Here is a 15,694-nt window from a genome sequence, read left to right as displayed (position 1 = left end):
TTTTTTTTGGATGGGGGTGGACAGGTCATTTTAAGCTTCCTTGTTTCTCATTTTTGGAAGACCTTTAATAAACTTACATATTGTTTCTGGCAGCTAATAAAATGCCACTCATTAACTAGAAGATATGCCTGGGCATAAAGGTGTTTCCAAAGACAACATTTCCTTTCAAACTGTGGATATAAAGAGGCTCCTGAGCATGAGTCAAAACCAGCAGTAGTCATTTAGCCTTGGACTCTCTCTCTCTTCAACTAGTTTTCCATCCCCTGTTTATTCTCCATCAGGGAATGGACCTTAGTATCCCTAGGACACCTCCATCCAGCACTGTTTCAGGTACCAACGCTGGGGACCAAGGGTACGATGAGGTTTGAGGAGACACCACCACCCAGCAGAGACATCAGGAGGGTCCTCACGCCTGGTCAAGCAGCGTGCTCCATGTCCTTCGAGAGTGGTTTCTCCTCTCCCGTGTAAAACTACAGACCGTTCCTCTATGATCTCTGTGAACAAACACCTTATTGTCCCCCTGCATGTTCCCAGCCTCTGTGCAGGACTGAGAGCGTTTCTGTTAAAAACCTCAGCCTGGTCCAGGAAATGGGAGGGAAGGAAGGGGAAAAAAAAAAAAAGTGAGGAGGGTGGGCAAAACTCATTTTATTTCTTCTTTTTCTTTCTTTAAATAAGGCAAACTTTGGAACTGAAATACGGTAATAAATGCACTCCTGTGATTTTTCATGTTTTTTCAGCTGTAAAGAAAATAGGAGAAATATTCCATTCTGTCTGGCTTCCAAACCATTCTGAGAGTAAGGTCTTTATGTACAGAGCAGCTTGGATGCTGCTCCCGCCTGCTCTGCCTCTGAAACCGTCCCTGGAACAATAAAGCCCTTTTTTTCCCCAGTCAGAAGGACACACAGCAGTTACTGCTCTGATGCTGTGTCATCGAGGGATGTCGTCCTCCCTGCTGACAGCCCTGCACGACTGGCTGCCTGGATTGCTACAGGAGATGGCAAATTGGCAGCGCCGAGGTGTGCTCAGCGCCCAAGACAGAAAACAGAGAACAGTGGCTGAAGACTAGGAAAAATGTCAGGTTTCTGCTGGAGCCTCAGCTGGCTCCTGTCCTGAAGCACCCCTTGCTACTGCAGGCACGAACGTGGCCAGATGCAGCTCCGCTCACACCCCTGGGGCTGGTATCAGCGTGCCCCTCGGCAGTATCGTCTGGTCCAGAGCTCCTCTCTCTCCTCCTCTACAAAGAGCCAAAGTCGCCCCGACCTGTAATTTTGGTTCTGTGTTTTTCCATTTTCCATGTCTTTATGGCCTTTCCTTTAATAAAAGAGCTGCAGTCTGTTATAATTTGACTGTTTACTTAATTATATTGCACTTACACTACAGGAAGAGCCAAAATACCCAAGGATGTGTGGACAAGACTTCAGTAAGCAGGATGCCAAAGGAAATCTTGGTCAAACCGAAACAGTCGGATGCTAGGCTTGGTTAGCTACCCAGGCTCAGACACACGGTCTGGAACTAATGGCCGGCTGAACACAAAAAGCTTTATAAGCATTTATCTCTTTTCTGGTAACTACCACAGAATGCCTCTCATTCTCCCCTGATTTATACTGGTTTTACATTACATCTCCATTAACTCCAGCAGCATTTCTCCATCTATTTTTTTTTCCTGAGAGCAAGCTAAGCAGGCAGACCTTGCCACCAGCCACCCCCAAACTAGTTCTCATGCAGGAAAACCAAAACTGCCTGTCACTTGCAACACACACAGACAATTTTCCTGCCCTTCAAGGACAGAGAAGCTGCAAGATGCCCACTCTGGTGAGCAGATGACAGCTGGAGTCTCTCATGCAAGCTACAGGATCAGCACTACGCCTGAGCTGCCGTGGCTCTGAGTGTCTGCCCGACGTGGAAAGCAAGAGCCACATTCAACAGCCCCCAGAGCCTCTAAATTCAAGGCAACAATGAGCCTTTGAGACTTGCTGAAACTTCTACTCAGAATCCTCTCTGGTCCAAGGGGAGAAAAAAACTTCTAAAGAGCAATTCATCTCCTTATGAAATAGATGTCTCGGCTGAGAACCTTTAAAGAGCTGCTCAGCCACTTGTCTGATGGGTGGTAAGGGAGCCTGGAGCACTAACATCTAGCTTTTAGAGATGGGTGGGTGGTTAGGCACTTCATAAAGCCTCCTTACACCCTGTTTTATGCACAGCAGTGGTAATTGGGATGTATCCCTTGGCTTGCAAGGAAGAATTTAAGCCAGAAATAAAGAAATGGGACTTGGCAAACTCCTTTCTCCTGGATATGGTGTCTCTGGGAATGACAGTCACCCATCACCCTTCTTTGGTGGAAGAGGCAGGTAAAAAATGCTAACCCAGAGAAAGAAAGTAACAGTACACATGTGTTTTCTGGAGCTGTCATCAGCCTTGAGCAAATCACTTCTAGACACAGAGGAAAACCACCGAAACACAGAGGAAGGCACCTGAGACATCACATTCCCTCAGGATGTCAAGCGCGAAGGTGGCTGCTTTGGCCATGTGGCTCTCCAAGTGACACCATTGTCTGCCCAAATGCATTGTCTCACCATAAATCCCACTGAGAAATCCCAAAGCTGTTGCTGCTGTGCTCCTAGGACCTGAGCTACCTATGCCTGGTACACAGCAGGAGAAAGGGACGTGGAAAAACCTCTGTCCATTAACTTGGTAAGGCTCATACCATTTACCCTCTCTAAACCACCACATACCCACCTCCTCCAAACAGGCAAAAGCTAAACAGGCAGGTAGGTTCTCTGCAGATGCCGAGAGAGATGAAGGACAGGTAAGGCTCAGCTGACGGACAGCAGATATTTGCCCTGCTGGGGGATGAGCCATTACTCTGTTGGAGAGTGTGAATGGTGCTCAGGCTGTGCTGGGGACATCCACTTGTGCAGAATTTGCCTCTTCACTTCTCTTGTGAATGGGTTGAAACCTCATTTGTGCAGAGAAGCAGCTTTAAGAATGAGAAAATGTGCTCCTGAGGCTACTGGACAAGATACAAATGTGATTGCAGAGAAGCAAACCTCAGTAACGCTTCTGTGCTGGCAGAAGCTTCATGGACATAAGCCTTGCTTCCCTTCATGGCTGATGCTGCACTTAGGACAAAAAGTTTTCCACAATGCCCGTGAGACCTTGTGTCAGTACAGAATCCGTAGGCACAGAGATGTAAGCGTGAAGCTCTTCACTCACTTTGCTAGCTATTGCCCAAACCTGGTATCTGTCAATACTCTGCTGTCCAAAATTGCCTTGGTTTGAACATATGTGCTCCTAAGAAATGTGACGTGGAAATTCACCTAACGAGGCACTGGGCAGGACTGGAAGAGACATACCAGCTGCCAGCTTCACAATGGACAAACATTTTCCTCTTGCTCCAGGTAGAGAGAAAACATCAAACTAGCTTGGAAAGTCAAGAAACGTAGGAGATTTGAGGGAAGAGCCGCATGAGCTCGTGCATGGCTGTAGGGCCTCTGTAATAACTGCATGTTTGGGCGAATACACACAGCTGGCAACACTAACCATCCTCCCACTGTCACCGCATGGACACAACAGGGATAGGTGAGCAAACACATCCTATCTGGCCTTTGCACTACTGAGTAGTTCATGTTTAACAGTGGGAAAACAACCTCCCATCCACGCTGGAGGAAGAGTTTCTAGCTTCATTACAAGCTCAGTATCTGCCTCTTTTTGCTCCCCATTTTCTCTTTCCAAAGCTGGCACCTGAAAGTTTTCTCTGCATTAATTCCAGACATTGTGTAAACACTGTGCTTAGATTTACTTAAACGAGGCTGTTTCAGCTACAACTTTCCTCCCAAATAGATTTCCTGTCTCATAAATTCAAGACATGCACAGTTTAGTTTTGCTGGGAAGGTGGAATCTCGACTCGATCCTCCCTTTGGGGTGACCTAGAAGACAAAAGGGCAAATGGCATGGGAGAGGGCCAGGGCCTTTCTGGTTACTGGCCGGGAAGGGCAGAGATATCCTGCCATGTGCTGCTCAGGAGGCAGAGCCTGCAGTCCAAGCATTACTACTTGCCATAAATAATCTGCAAGATTTGCAATCTAATGATCTCTTGGCATTTTTTTTCTCCGTAACTCATTTTTCAACACAGGACAATCTCTTTCTACTGAGCAGACCAGTGACATTTCCAGCAGAGAAGCAAAGGATTATTATTTTCTTCTGTTTCCAGATGCTTCAACTCTTTGCAGCTCCTCAGAGAGCCACATGCATACAAACTGTTCACATGTATTCCTTGCACAGGAGTGGAGGAGCCTTTTTGCCTTTATTCACAAGCCTCTAGTCACCAGCTTACACCGAAGACTTCAGATACTTCTTCCAACAGCAATGTGAACCCCCAACTGCAATGCAAGCGTGGGTTTTACTGCTGCTGCCGAAGGATCTCTCACACCTCTTTGTCTGGAGAAGGGCTTTGCCAAAATTTCAGAGCAGGTTTTCCTCAAAGTTTCTTGCCTCTAAGGCTGATTTGATGAGCCTTGGTTCTGGAGGCACTGGGCTAGGCTTGCCTTCCAGTTCACACGTCATACCAACTGAGACCACAGACTTTACATTCAGACTGTAAAGATGGGCTGAGGTCAAGAAGAATTTGGTGCTTCTGGTAACCCTTGGCTCCTAACCCACACTTCTCCCTGTGCTGGACGTGTCAGCTTTTATGTCAGGGCTCTTCCTGTGGCACAGCAGCCATCTAAGAGACCATTCATACAAGAGCCGCATCACCAAACCAAAATACCTGCAGAGTCGTACAGACCACCCCTCCCAGGCAGTGTACTGATTTTCCTGTAAGTATGCTGAAAATCTGTTAAAATCTCCCTGGCCTGTCTCTTCTTTTTTTTCTTTCTTTTTTTTCTTTTCCCTTTATTCACCCGATATTCTGTTGACTCCATCTCATGGCACATGGTTGCCCTCCACCATCCCTGTACAATCCCTTCCTTCTCTGTGTGCTCGCACCTCTCGCATACCAGGAGGCTGTTCTGGCATGCGGTGCCCTCTTCCCTCGCAGCCAAGACACACAGCGCGTGTTTAACTCAATTTGCCTGGCTCAGTCAATAAGGTCCCTGTTTATTGCTCTGTTCCTCAGGGGGGATGGAGTTATCTGCCCTGCCCCATCGTTCCAAGGGGATTTCGCTGCGTTGGGAACACCGAGGGATGCTCAGCTCCCCTTGCTGGGAGCAGCCCTGTTGGGCATGGACACTGCTCCACTGCCCCTATTCACTTGTCAAGCCATTTTATCCGAACAATAACTCCTGCCTTTGGTTCAGCCTGCTCTATTCTTTTCGGGCAGAAATCAACTGGGGCTCCAGGCAGAAAATAAATCTTCCTCTTTTTTTTTTTTCTTTTTTCTTTCTACAACAGTGATGTTTTTGAACCAAGCCAAATTGTAAAGCAGGAAACAAAAGAAGAAAGAAGATAACAGCAAAATAGTTCACAGCCAAACGGGCTTGCCTGGGGTTTGCTACAGAGAAGACCATCCATCAGAGACCACAAAAGTTTTAGGTTCTACTTTATGAGACTGGTAAGGAGTTGGAAGGGAAGGAGAAAGGTGATGGAAAAGATGCCTAAAAAATTGTCCTGGCCCTCTGTGGAAGTGCACGTGAGTCTCTGGGTGATGTATTCATCCAGCCAGCAGGAACAATAAGGAGACCCCTCAGCATGGGGGAGGCAATAACTGGCAGAAGGGTTTCAGTTCCCTGGCTGAGATTTCCATTTTCAGTCAGTCCAAAACTTCCCCTAGAAAGCTCCTTAAAAAAAAACAAAAGAAAACAAACAAACAAAAACCCCAACCACTTTCTGAAATTAGCAGCAAATATAAAAGGATTAATTTTTAATCATGTGAGACCTATCGTTTAATCCAGAAACAAATCACAGGTTTCTGCTTTTTTTCCAAGGGAGATTTCAGTATCTTCCAAAAAAATGCCCACTCTGAATGGTCCGTTCCCTTCAAACACATGATGAAATTAGCCTGAAGAAAGAATAGAAACATTGCACTTTAATAACAGCCTAACTCTTTGACCTGAATGTATGTTATGTATACAGAGAGCTCTCTCTACATACATCTGAATCTATAATCAGGCATTGGTTTGGTGTTACTGAGGAAGCAACTGTGATGACATGACGTTGAAAGAGAGAGCAAGGCAGAGACAATTAACCTCCCCAAAATTAGTTTCAGATGAGGGTCACTGAATGCACATCAGTAATCATTGCCTTACAGCTCAGATCTCAGGGCTCCACTGAATTACCCCAGCCCAGACAGACAACAGCCCCTGCCTCAAAGCTCTCACAATCTACAAAGTATGCAGCTGACCAAACCTAGCAAATGTAAATTTGGGGAGACCATGGAAATACTGAAACAAAGCAAGGCTCTTACATGAAATGTAAAATCATACAGTGAGGTGCAGACTGCAAAGGGAAAGAAATTTAACCTAAACACAAGCCACAGACATTTGGAGAGCCAATGCTGTTAAGCCCAAATCTACAGTTTGCTAAGAAAAGTCCATATGTCATACCTTCAAAAAGAGAAAGCGAGGTATGGAGGAAACCAGAAACGCAATTAAATGGGAATACAAAGTTTTCTGAGAGGCAAATAAATTCCTGTGCATGAGATGTGGTCGGGAGAGAGAGCCAAAACGCTGCCCAGTGTTTGGTGAAGCATTCTGTAAAGGCAACAGAAAATGTTGTTTTTCCAGAGGTATGTGGAACAGTTTGAAACCAACAGTGCCCACATTTTGGGGAAACAGAAAGGCACCAACACAGATCCCCTTGTAGGCAAAATAACTGCCTAGTGAAGTGCTTCTAACCAGCAAATACACTCAGGCGGTGATGGAAGAGATGCGGGCTCTAACACAGACCCTGGAGCATGCTGTACCGGTGTTTTGACTCAGGCACACAGCACTAGCCAGAGAAACTGTAAACAAATAAAATTTGTTTTATACTATTGTCGTAAAAGACCAATTCAAAGACAAATAATAGTGATCTGTTTTAAACACGCTATCTTGTAATTCTCCCGGTAAGATGGGTAGGTAAATTATCTGGCGGCCAGATCCAGTTTTTCCATTGGAATCAGTAGAAATGAGGCCCTATAACTCCAAGGTTCATGACATTAAGCGCAAGCTATGGTTTTAAAACCTAGTCTAGACACGTAACTCTTTGAAAGCCCCAAACAGGCAGCAGGGAGAGCACTCAAAAGGAATTCCCAATCCCCACAAGTTCGCACAGAGCACTCTGCTTTCAGACAGCAGAAGAATTAATTCCATAAGACGACATAGCAAGGAAAATCCTGTTTGGCTCTCACAGGGTAGAAGAACTGGATCTAATCACACATAACATTTGGGCACTGTCACGGAGCAGTCTGCAGTATGTGGCAATTCCATAGCTGTGACCAAAAAGCCATCACGACATTCATACTCATCAATCCACGCTGCTTAAACAAGCCACGCAATGGGAGTGATGCTCAGTAAGACTAGGTGACAGTTAAATGCTCAAAATGAAAATGTTCTCTAGCTTTTAGGATGAGCATTCCGGCAAATGTGGTTGAATGAGTCCTGCTTCAAGTTAATGACTTCTAATGGAAGTATACTGGGAAGGTGAGGGGCAAATGCTGGTATAGGTTCTGGCCCTCAAAGGTCAGTCCCTGCAGAGCCCAGGCTTGTCCAGCCTATGTCTGGGGCCTCCAGAGCTCCCTGTGCTGCTGCAGCATTGAGGATGTTCAAAAGTCTGTTGGACTTTGTCTCCCCTCGGGCTGGGTGCTTGCTCCCTGAAAGACTCAATGCGATGTCCTTCCTACTGCAAGGACGTCACAAAAGAGAATGAAAAGTATAAGCGAGTATTTTGGAAAGCAAGAAAAACATGCACTGCTGGTCATTAAGAAAATTAGCAAATGGCTTCTGAGCTGAGCTTTAAAAGATTTTGATTACAAGTTTTGATACAGCAGCAATAGATTAAATTCTTACAGTGTACTCTCCAATGGTTACTGCGAGAGTTATGGGAATGTCAAAATTGCTTTGTAAAAGTCTGATAACCTGCCCAATTGTCCACGGTATCTCAGAATTTGAAGATGCAAAAGGATGTCTGAGGCACTCAATGGAATTTGCAGAAGTGCTTTTCTGTGTCTTGGGGCACTTTGCTGCTTCGCAAGATGTGTCCTTGAGTCCCTAAAGCAACTTCTGGAAAAGGACATAATTTTATAAGGGAAATAAATCCAATCAGATATCTGAGTGTCTAATGACTCTCATTCCCAATCAGTTTCAAAATATTATTGTTTAATTACACTAACAGCACAGATAAGAGAGACGTCTCTGAAGGATGAGGCACCACAGTTCTATACAAAAAGTCAGCTGCATTTGCAGTTGAGGAACAGAGAGCAACCAACTTGGAGATTAGAAGAAATTGGTAATAGACCATGCCAGAATTGAAGAGAAGGTGCCAACCACTGTATTCCAGTGTCGTCAGTTTCCCCAGTATACATAATGGAGGCATGAGAAAAGCTTCAGCATTACTCAGACTGCAGCATGAGAAAGCTGTTTGCATTTTAAGCATGAGCAAACCCAGCCTTTTGTCTTTGATGTTAGACCGTGACTCTGCAGCTGCCAAAACTCTCTGTGCAACAACATGTGGACAGGTGAGCGGGGGCCTGAGAACCTAAAAAAGAAAGGGCTGAGCATAATATACATAAAGTACTTTTATTTATTTATTTTTTACACCGGTTGGATGTGCTTATTCGAAGTCGGGAGGAATGCAGTTTTAAGTCAGCTGGGGGTGGCAATTGAATGAAACTTTTGGCAAAGTATTGCCAAAACAAGAGCACAAGTAGCAGAAGTGAGGTGGATTGAAAAGCTGGAAGAAAGGCTTGTGTTAGTCAAAGCATCTTTGCTTTCCAGCATTCTCAGCTGCTCTTGGAGATACCACCTCAGTCACAAACCTTACCTTGACTAAAGGAGAACTTGTGGTGGGGCTAGCAGAAGGAAGGACTAAAGATTGTTAACTCTTTGAAATGGGGTCTCTGTGGGAAAACATAGTTTCTCTAATGGAGGATGTAGGTGAAGACTGAGGGCTATGAGCACTGTCTTCTTCAAAAGGTGCTGTAGAGACGGCTGAGCTGGTTGCCCCCTGGCTAAGCACCTTGCCATGGCAGTGGGGTGTCTGGCAGATGCCAGCTCACCCAAGAATTTATCTTATCAGGAAGGTTTTGAAGCCCACACTGAACTCAATGCTGTCTAGGTTGGAGTGGTAATGGTAATGTGAAGTCACTTTGGGAACGCCAGCGAGAGCTGGAAGCAGGGTATTGGAGATGAATTGAAATGAAGATCTCCTTTGCTTCCCTGCCTCTGAGATCTTCATGCCTATAACGCATGTCCTACGTGGCTACAACGAGAGAATGGCCCCAAACAATGACAAACATACTTCAGAAAGGTGTAAAGAAATGTGTGCCAGCCTATCAGTGCTCGATACGAGAATAATTTTGGAGCAGAAATGGGCACACGATGCACACAGCTGTAGTCTCAGGCACTGCACCCTCCTGCCGGCACGCTCGGCAGCATTAGCAGACCAAGTGCCCTGCCGCATGAGGGTATCACTTACATATCAATTGCTACGAGGCAGCAGGGTATTATTTATACAATAAGTGCTATATAAAACAGCAGGGTAATATTTAGAGGGCAAATACAATGGAGAGGAAGGCTGCAATTTTTTCGGCAGCAGCAGGATGTTCTCTACTCTCCAAAGCACCATGCAGGATCAGGGTGACACTTAGATGCCAAGTACTGTGGGAGGACAGGGTATTATTTAAACCCCAGATACAAGAGTAGGTAAAGAGTATTATTTACTAACCAGACGGAATGCAATAGCAGCAGTAACTGCACGGTATAATTTACAGCAGAGGAAAAGACATCATTTTGCAGACCAGTCATTACAGAACGGGAGGGTATTCGTTAGAGTACAGCACTGAAGCATTGCTTTGAAGCCGAGCACCATAAAGACACAGGGTATTATTTATACACCAAACCCCACAGAAACTATTTTTCTGGGGTAAGTAACAGTGACAGTTAATCATTCATACAAAAGCCATCCTGTAATTTCCAATATGTGAACTACGTGATGATTTCAACCTTGAAACCGTGGTACAGATGATGTAATGTTAATTACACTTAGCTGCTGTGCCACAGCACTGCTAATCCCGAGTAATCCTCTGAAGCCAGAAGAGTTATGCCAGCCGGGCTGAATCTGCCCTGCGCAAAGCCTGCTCTGACGGGGGATTTCCGGGGCTGCGGCAGGGATTTATCTCTGGCCCGTGCAGGATCCCAGCAGGAGCAGCAGGTTTTGCTGTGCATTACGGGTTGTTCAGTCCTGGGCACGGCTCTCCTGGAGGAGGTGTGAATGAGGGAGGGGAGCTCCAGCTGGAAGGGATCAGCGCCATCATTTTCACCTGTTTATCAGCTGCTGGCCTCCGCGTTTCCTTTGCACACCTTTTTCCCTTCAGTCCACGATCTAAGACTCAGTTCCTTGGTTATTTCTTGTTAGTTTCCCCTAAAGAATATATATATATATTTTCCTTTCAAATTATTCCTATTTCATTTTCTCACTATTAAGTCACATCTATCCCTCCTGTGGCCTTCACAGACAGTTCCTTCTGTCCTTCAGTGATTGTCATGACTGTTAATTACCTGTCCAAGTCCTCTGCCTAGTGTGAACCAAGGGCATTGTAGAAGCCAAAAGCACTTGGAAATTGCCAGCCCAGATGAAACCAATGGTGTGTCCAGGCCAGCATCCTGTCTTGGACAAGATCTGTATCACCAGCTTCAGAGCAAAGTTCTCATCATTGAAAAACAGGGGAGAAATTGCTGAGGAGGAAGTTTCTTTTTAACACTAGGCATTTAGTGGTTGCCTTATGCCTTGAAGCATGAGTATTTACATTCCATATCTTCCCGCTAATGTAAGCGGGGTTTATTGGGCATGGCTGGATAGACAGATTTACTCTCGGGCCTAACTCGTGAGCAGTCCTTTCCCTACCCGGCCGGAAACACTTTCCTGTCCTGGTCACCTCACTTCTGCCTTGCAGATTCCCTTTTGTCTCGTGTTGCCTGATGTGGCCCCTGTTGCACCTTCCATCGCTGGGTTCAGCTCCTTACACCCCCTGCGTGAGACCCAGGTACTTCAGAAGATTCCTAGCTCCCACGTAGACGCCCAGGTAAGATGGTGGCAACCAGGGCCATCTGCGTGGTCAACCTCCATCAAATGTAACAGCAAGTGCAGGACAAATGGAGCTGACCTGCCTTCCCCAGGACAGCCCATTGCCCAAATTCCTCTCAGCAACCTCCGCTCCTGGCCAGCACAAGCCTCCGCACCACGAGGACACCTCCGATTCGCGGGGGGAGCTGAGCAGCGAGGTACGGCCCTCATCTGAGTTCTGGGCCTCTCACAAACTTCCCCTACTCCACATGAGCCAGCTGTGCTCCGGCTTGAGCCAGTGTCTGGAGAAAAGCCACGAATTGCCATGCCTTGGTTGGCACAAACAGTGACTACAAGGGTGAAAACACAGATGGTGGTGCTTGTCAGAGGCCTCCTAGTGCCTTGCTTTCCCAGCACAGCAGGCCTTCCTCCCCGGGGAAGCGCAGAGCCACTGGGACACCCGGTCACCCAGGTGCCACCATCTCCCCTGCTCGCTTGTGGGGCTGTAACCTGGCTCCAGGTGAAGCCATCTGGGGCGTTAGCTCGCCACGGTGACTGCGCGGGGGCTTGTAAAGCAGGGGAAGGATAGCTGAGCGAGGCGGTCCACTTGGCTGCTGCTTGGCACCTCAAGGCATTTCAGCAGCTAACACGTGTGGAAGCTGTTGGGGTACCCAAGTCAAAGGATTCTGGTCTTCCTCATCATTTCCCCCAGCCTTCGGCTCTCTAGTCTGTGCTGAGGAATCACTGGGAAGGAAGAACATCACGCAAGGGAGAAATGGAAATTTTTATTAAAAAGGGAAAGCCCGTCGTAAAGCACATGGGGGGAAAAATCTCAGTGCGAAGCATCAAAAAAAAAAAAAAAAAAAAAAAAAAGGCTGCCCGGCGAACACTACAAATCCCCCCGCCTATTCATGAGGCCAACAAAAAGCTTCTTGAGCTCGGCACTGTGAGCCCATTGAGCACGGAGCGGGGCAGCGGCGCACACACCCTGCCTTGTGCACACAGGCAGTGCCCGCAGCCCCGCCGCGCACACAGGCTGGGCTGTTCTGCCCGCGCACAAGGAAGCACTGAGTTTTTAAAAGTAAACTGTAAGGTTTCCGTTGTTGCACTGGGCTCAAGTATTTTTTTTTTTTTTTTAAATATATATCTATAACAGCTCCCTCTCTTTGCCGTCTCTCTCTCTCTCTCTTTCCCTCTTTAAACAGCCCTGAATGCACCGGGCTGCTCCGCAGCCGTCCTGCTCTGGCTCCGTATGTGGTCCAGACCCGGGATGAAGACGGCTTTTGTTGCTGCTGCTGGGAAGCTGCCTGCGAGCAGCACACACAGCTCGGCTTGTTCACACGTGGAGGCTGCCGGGGGGAGCAGGAGGAGGAGGAGGAGGAGGAGGAGATGGAGGCAGGCTGGGGAAGGCTGGGCTTGCGGTGGAGCAGCCGTCCCACTGCCGGCGGGGAAAAGGGGGAAGCGGGGAGACGGCGGCGGGTGGCGGTGGAAAAGATGTCTCAGGCAGCTAAGAAAGGTCCCGTTGAGTGTGGAATGGGCAGCAGCTGGCCCTCCACCAGCCCGCGTCCCTGCTGGGTGTAGGGCAGTGTGGGGAGGCAGGGAAGTCACCGGGCCTGGGCAATTTATGGCTGAGGAGGAGCTGCCCCAGGGAGAGGAGGAGAGAAGAGACCAGTAACGGAGGGGATTTTGGAGTCCCCGGGTTTTCTGGCCATTATACACATCTCTGGTTGATGCCAGAGCATGGAACAGCAGTTTACACGCTCATTCATTCACTTCTGTCTTTTAAATGATACCAACCATCCTCTCCTCCTCCAAACCCCCTAACATTTCTCTCCAATTAGGTCGTATTTTACAGCGAGGAGCTGCCGTTTACTCTGACGGTGCTACGTCTGCAGCATTTTAGCTAATGTCCTCAGCTTCCTGACCCCCGGGCTCTCTTTGCCCACCTGTCCTCCAGCCCTCTCGCTGCTGTCAAACCCTGCTTCTGTCCGTGGACGTGGTTGTGGGAAACATCAAGCAGGAGCTCAAGCAGAGGAGATGGGTTTTTCCCTAAAGGCTGCTGGGGCTGCTCATAGCCCTCAGGCAGCACGGGAACATCCCTGGCCCAGCGAGGGCAGGCGGGGATGCCTCCCTCTTCTGCGCTCTGACAGCACCTCCAAACGTCTCGGAGAGGGAAAACACCTCCTGTCTGCCCTACCGGGTGGGTACGGTCTCAGAAGTTTTACAGGAACATATAGCACCAAATAACCAAAGCAGAGAAACAGCTCTCCTCCACAGGGTCTGAAAACCCACCAAATCAGTCCCCAAACCCCTGGCCCCTCTGCCCAGCCAGCGTCCTGTATCTGGAGCTCGTAGACAAAAAAAACAAAATAGCGGGGAATGCTAAAAAATTCCTCTCACCCAACTATTTCATCATGGGATATTTCCCCCTTCCCACATCTGGCAAAGCTATTTTAGAAAACTGGGAGAACTTTTCAAACTGCATTTTTTTGGCTAAACATCTCAAAAGGGCAGAGTTAAAATGCATGCTTTCCGCTACGTGCAGAGGGTAGGCTGCTGCTGAGCACAAAGTTTAAGCGAAAAGTCTTAAAAAGCAGGGAGTGACCTAAAAGGAGAAATTTCCGACAGAGGCTCCGAAGAACAAAAACTTTTTGCTCTGCCTGCTCTTAGAGGAGAGCTCAGCTACTACTGAGCTACTGCTAAAAACGGGTTTCAGCCAGGAATCAGCTTGGAGAGGGGCATCCACTGAGCAGTGCCCAGCACCGTGCTCTGGAAACCATCCAGGAGCCGCCTCCGGTGCCAGGGGCTCGCTCGCAGCCGTGGCAAGAGGGCTTGCCACCGTCCGACCTCCCCGATCCCGTCTCCTCTCGTCCTCCTGCTGGGCTTGTCCCCCCGACCTGTGGCTTCACGTCCTTCGCGCCCGCAGAGCACCCGTTGCGCTCTCGATAGCGATGCGGCGGCAGCGAGCGGAGCAGTCACCGGCAGACAGCCCGTGATGGTTTGGGACGTCAGTGACAAATGAGCTCAGCCGCAGCCTCCTTGCCCCGCGCTCAGCAGCGGGGTGAGAAATGCCACCGACAGCAGCCAAAATCCATCGCGCAGGAACGCCGGCAGCTTGTGGGGCTGCCCGGGGAGCAGGAAGAGGGGTAGCCCCCTTCTCTGTGCTCCCACCTGGTGGCATTGGATGCCCGGTGTCCCAAGCCACGTGCCTTGCTTTCCCTCCCTCGCCCAAGAGGACTAACAAACTCAGCACATAGCCCCGGTCTCAGGCTATGGGGCCATGCCCCCACAACCCCATATCTGCAGGGGTTGGTGTGGGGCCGGCACGGCAGTGCTGCTGGCAGCCCAGCCCCGTAGGATCCCGGCAGGCTCCTCTCACAGCGGCGCCGCTGGCATGAGGGCAGCTCCGTGGAAAACCCTGGGAGCAGTCAGCGTGCAACTTCCCTCGCATCTCTGCTCACCAGGGAAAGAGACGATCCACTTTTTTAGAGCCCGCGTCTATAGAACACCGAGGAAAGAAGTGGGGAAGTTAAGGAAAAAATCCCAAAGAGAGAAGAGGGAGGTAAAGCGCAACCCCTTACCTTTAACAGTTCAGTGCAGTGCTTGGAGAATCTAAGTCCCATACACCTGGCAGAGAAATTAGGTGTTTTTTGGTGTTCAGGATGGAAAGAGCTTGCCACTTCTTGCTGTTGCTGTATGTCTTCTTTGCAATCTCCAGATGAGTTTTCCTGGCTTTTTTTTTTTTTTTTCCCGGTTCCCCAGAAGAAATCAAAATTCCCTGTGTGGTATTTCAGGTCCTTTCAGGCAGTGGCAGCAGCAGCAGGCTTGAAGAGTAAGTGCTGTGTGTGAATGGCAAAAAAAGAGAGAGAGGGTTCAGACCACATTAGCTGCCACTGGCTGCAAGAGAGACCATCAAACTCCTGTCAGCCTCCTTAGATACCTCTTGAAGAGCTGGCAAACTAAGTGTATTGGATCCTCCTCTGGATTTTAGAGTAAAGGTAGGCAGGCATCCAGGGGGCAGGGGGAAATAGGAGGGCTTAAGGACAGAAAAGGAAGCCCAGCCTCTTGGAAAGAGGGGAAAAAAATAGAAAAGAAAAGAAAGGGGAAAAAGAAAAAAAAAAAAGCATTGCCAAAAAAAAAAAATACTGTAAATGGAGAAAGCTGAATGGGGAGTGGGGGATTAAATTTAGCCCTCTGGTTTGGAAGCAAACTACATGGAGCACCACAAGTGGTTGAGAGAGAAGAAATAGTTTATGTAATAAAAAGAGAACGTGGTTTATGCAAACTAAAATAACATGAAGCTAATTAAGGAACCTGAGCAAAGCACGCGTGTCTGCAATGCAGTCAATATCGCTGCAGTCCGACCAGCAATGGGCACGTTTACCAGGGAGCCCAAAGAGAGCAGCAGAGAAGAAAGTTCGGGGACCTCTCCGGGGGGCTCTGCGGGGCAGAGGGGGAGGCAGGTGGCGGAGGTGGTGTTGGTGTGGGAAGAGGG

At 48.2% G+C, this 15,694-nt stretch overlaps 1 protein-coding gene across 1 annotated transcript in view; it reads right to left on the bottom strand.

Moving 5' to 3' along the window:
* The window catches only part of ACAN (aggrecan), a 48,608-nt gene extending 33,330 nt beyond the window's left edge, over window positions 1-15,278 (bottom strand). The window contains exon 1 of the mRNA XM_067004032.1: window positions 14,781-15,278. The gene's annotated coding sequence lies outside the window, so the exon portion shown is untranslated. The remainder of the gene's footprint in view (window positions 1-14,780) is intronic.
* Between the last annotated feature and the right edge of the window lie 416 nt (window positions 15,279-15,694).

The sequence above is a fragment of the Anser cygnoides genome, chromosome 11, assembly GCF_040182565.1.
Source record: "Anser cygnoides isolate HZ-2024a breed goose chromosome 11, Taihu_goose_T2T_genome, whole genome shotgun sequence".
Lineage (NCBI taxonomy): Eukaryota > Metazoa > Chordata > Aves > Anseriformes > Anatidae > Anser > Anser cygnoides.
The sequence above is the reverse complement of the archived record's forward strand: the minus strand, read 5'-3'. Positions and strand labels throughout refer to the sequence as shown.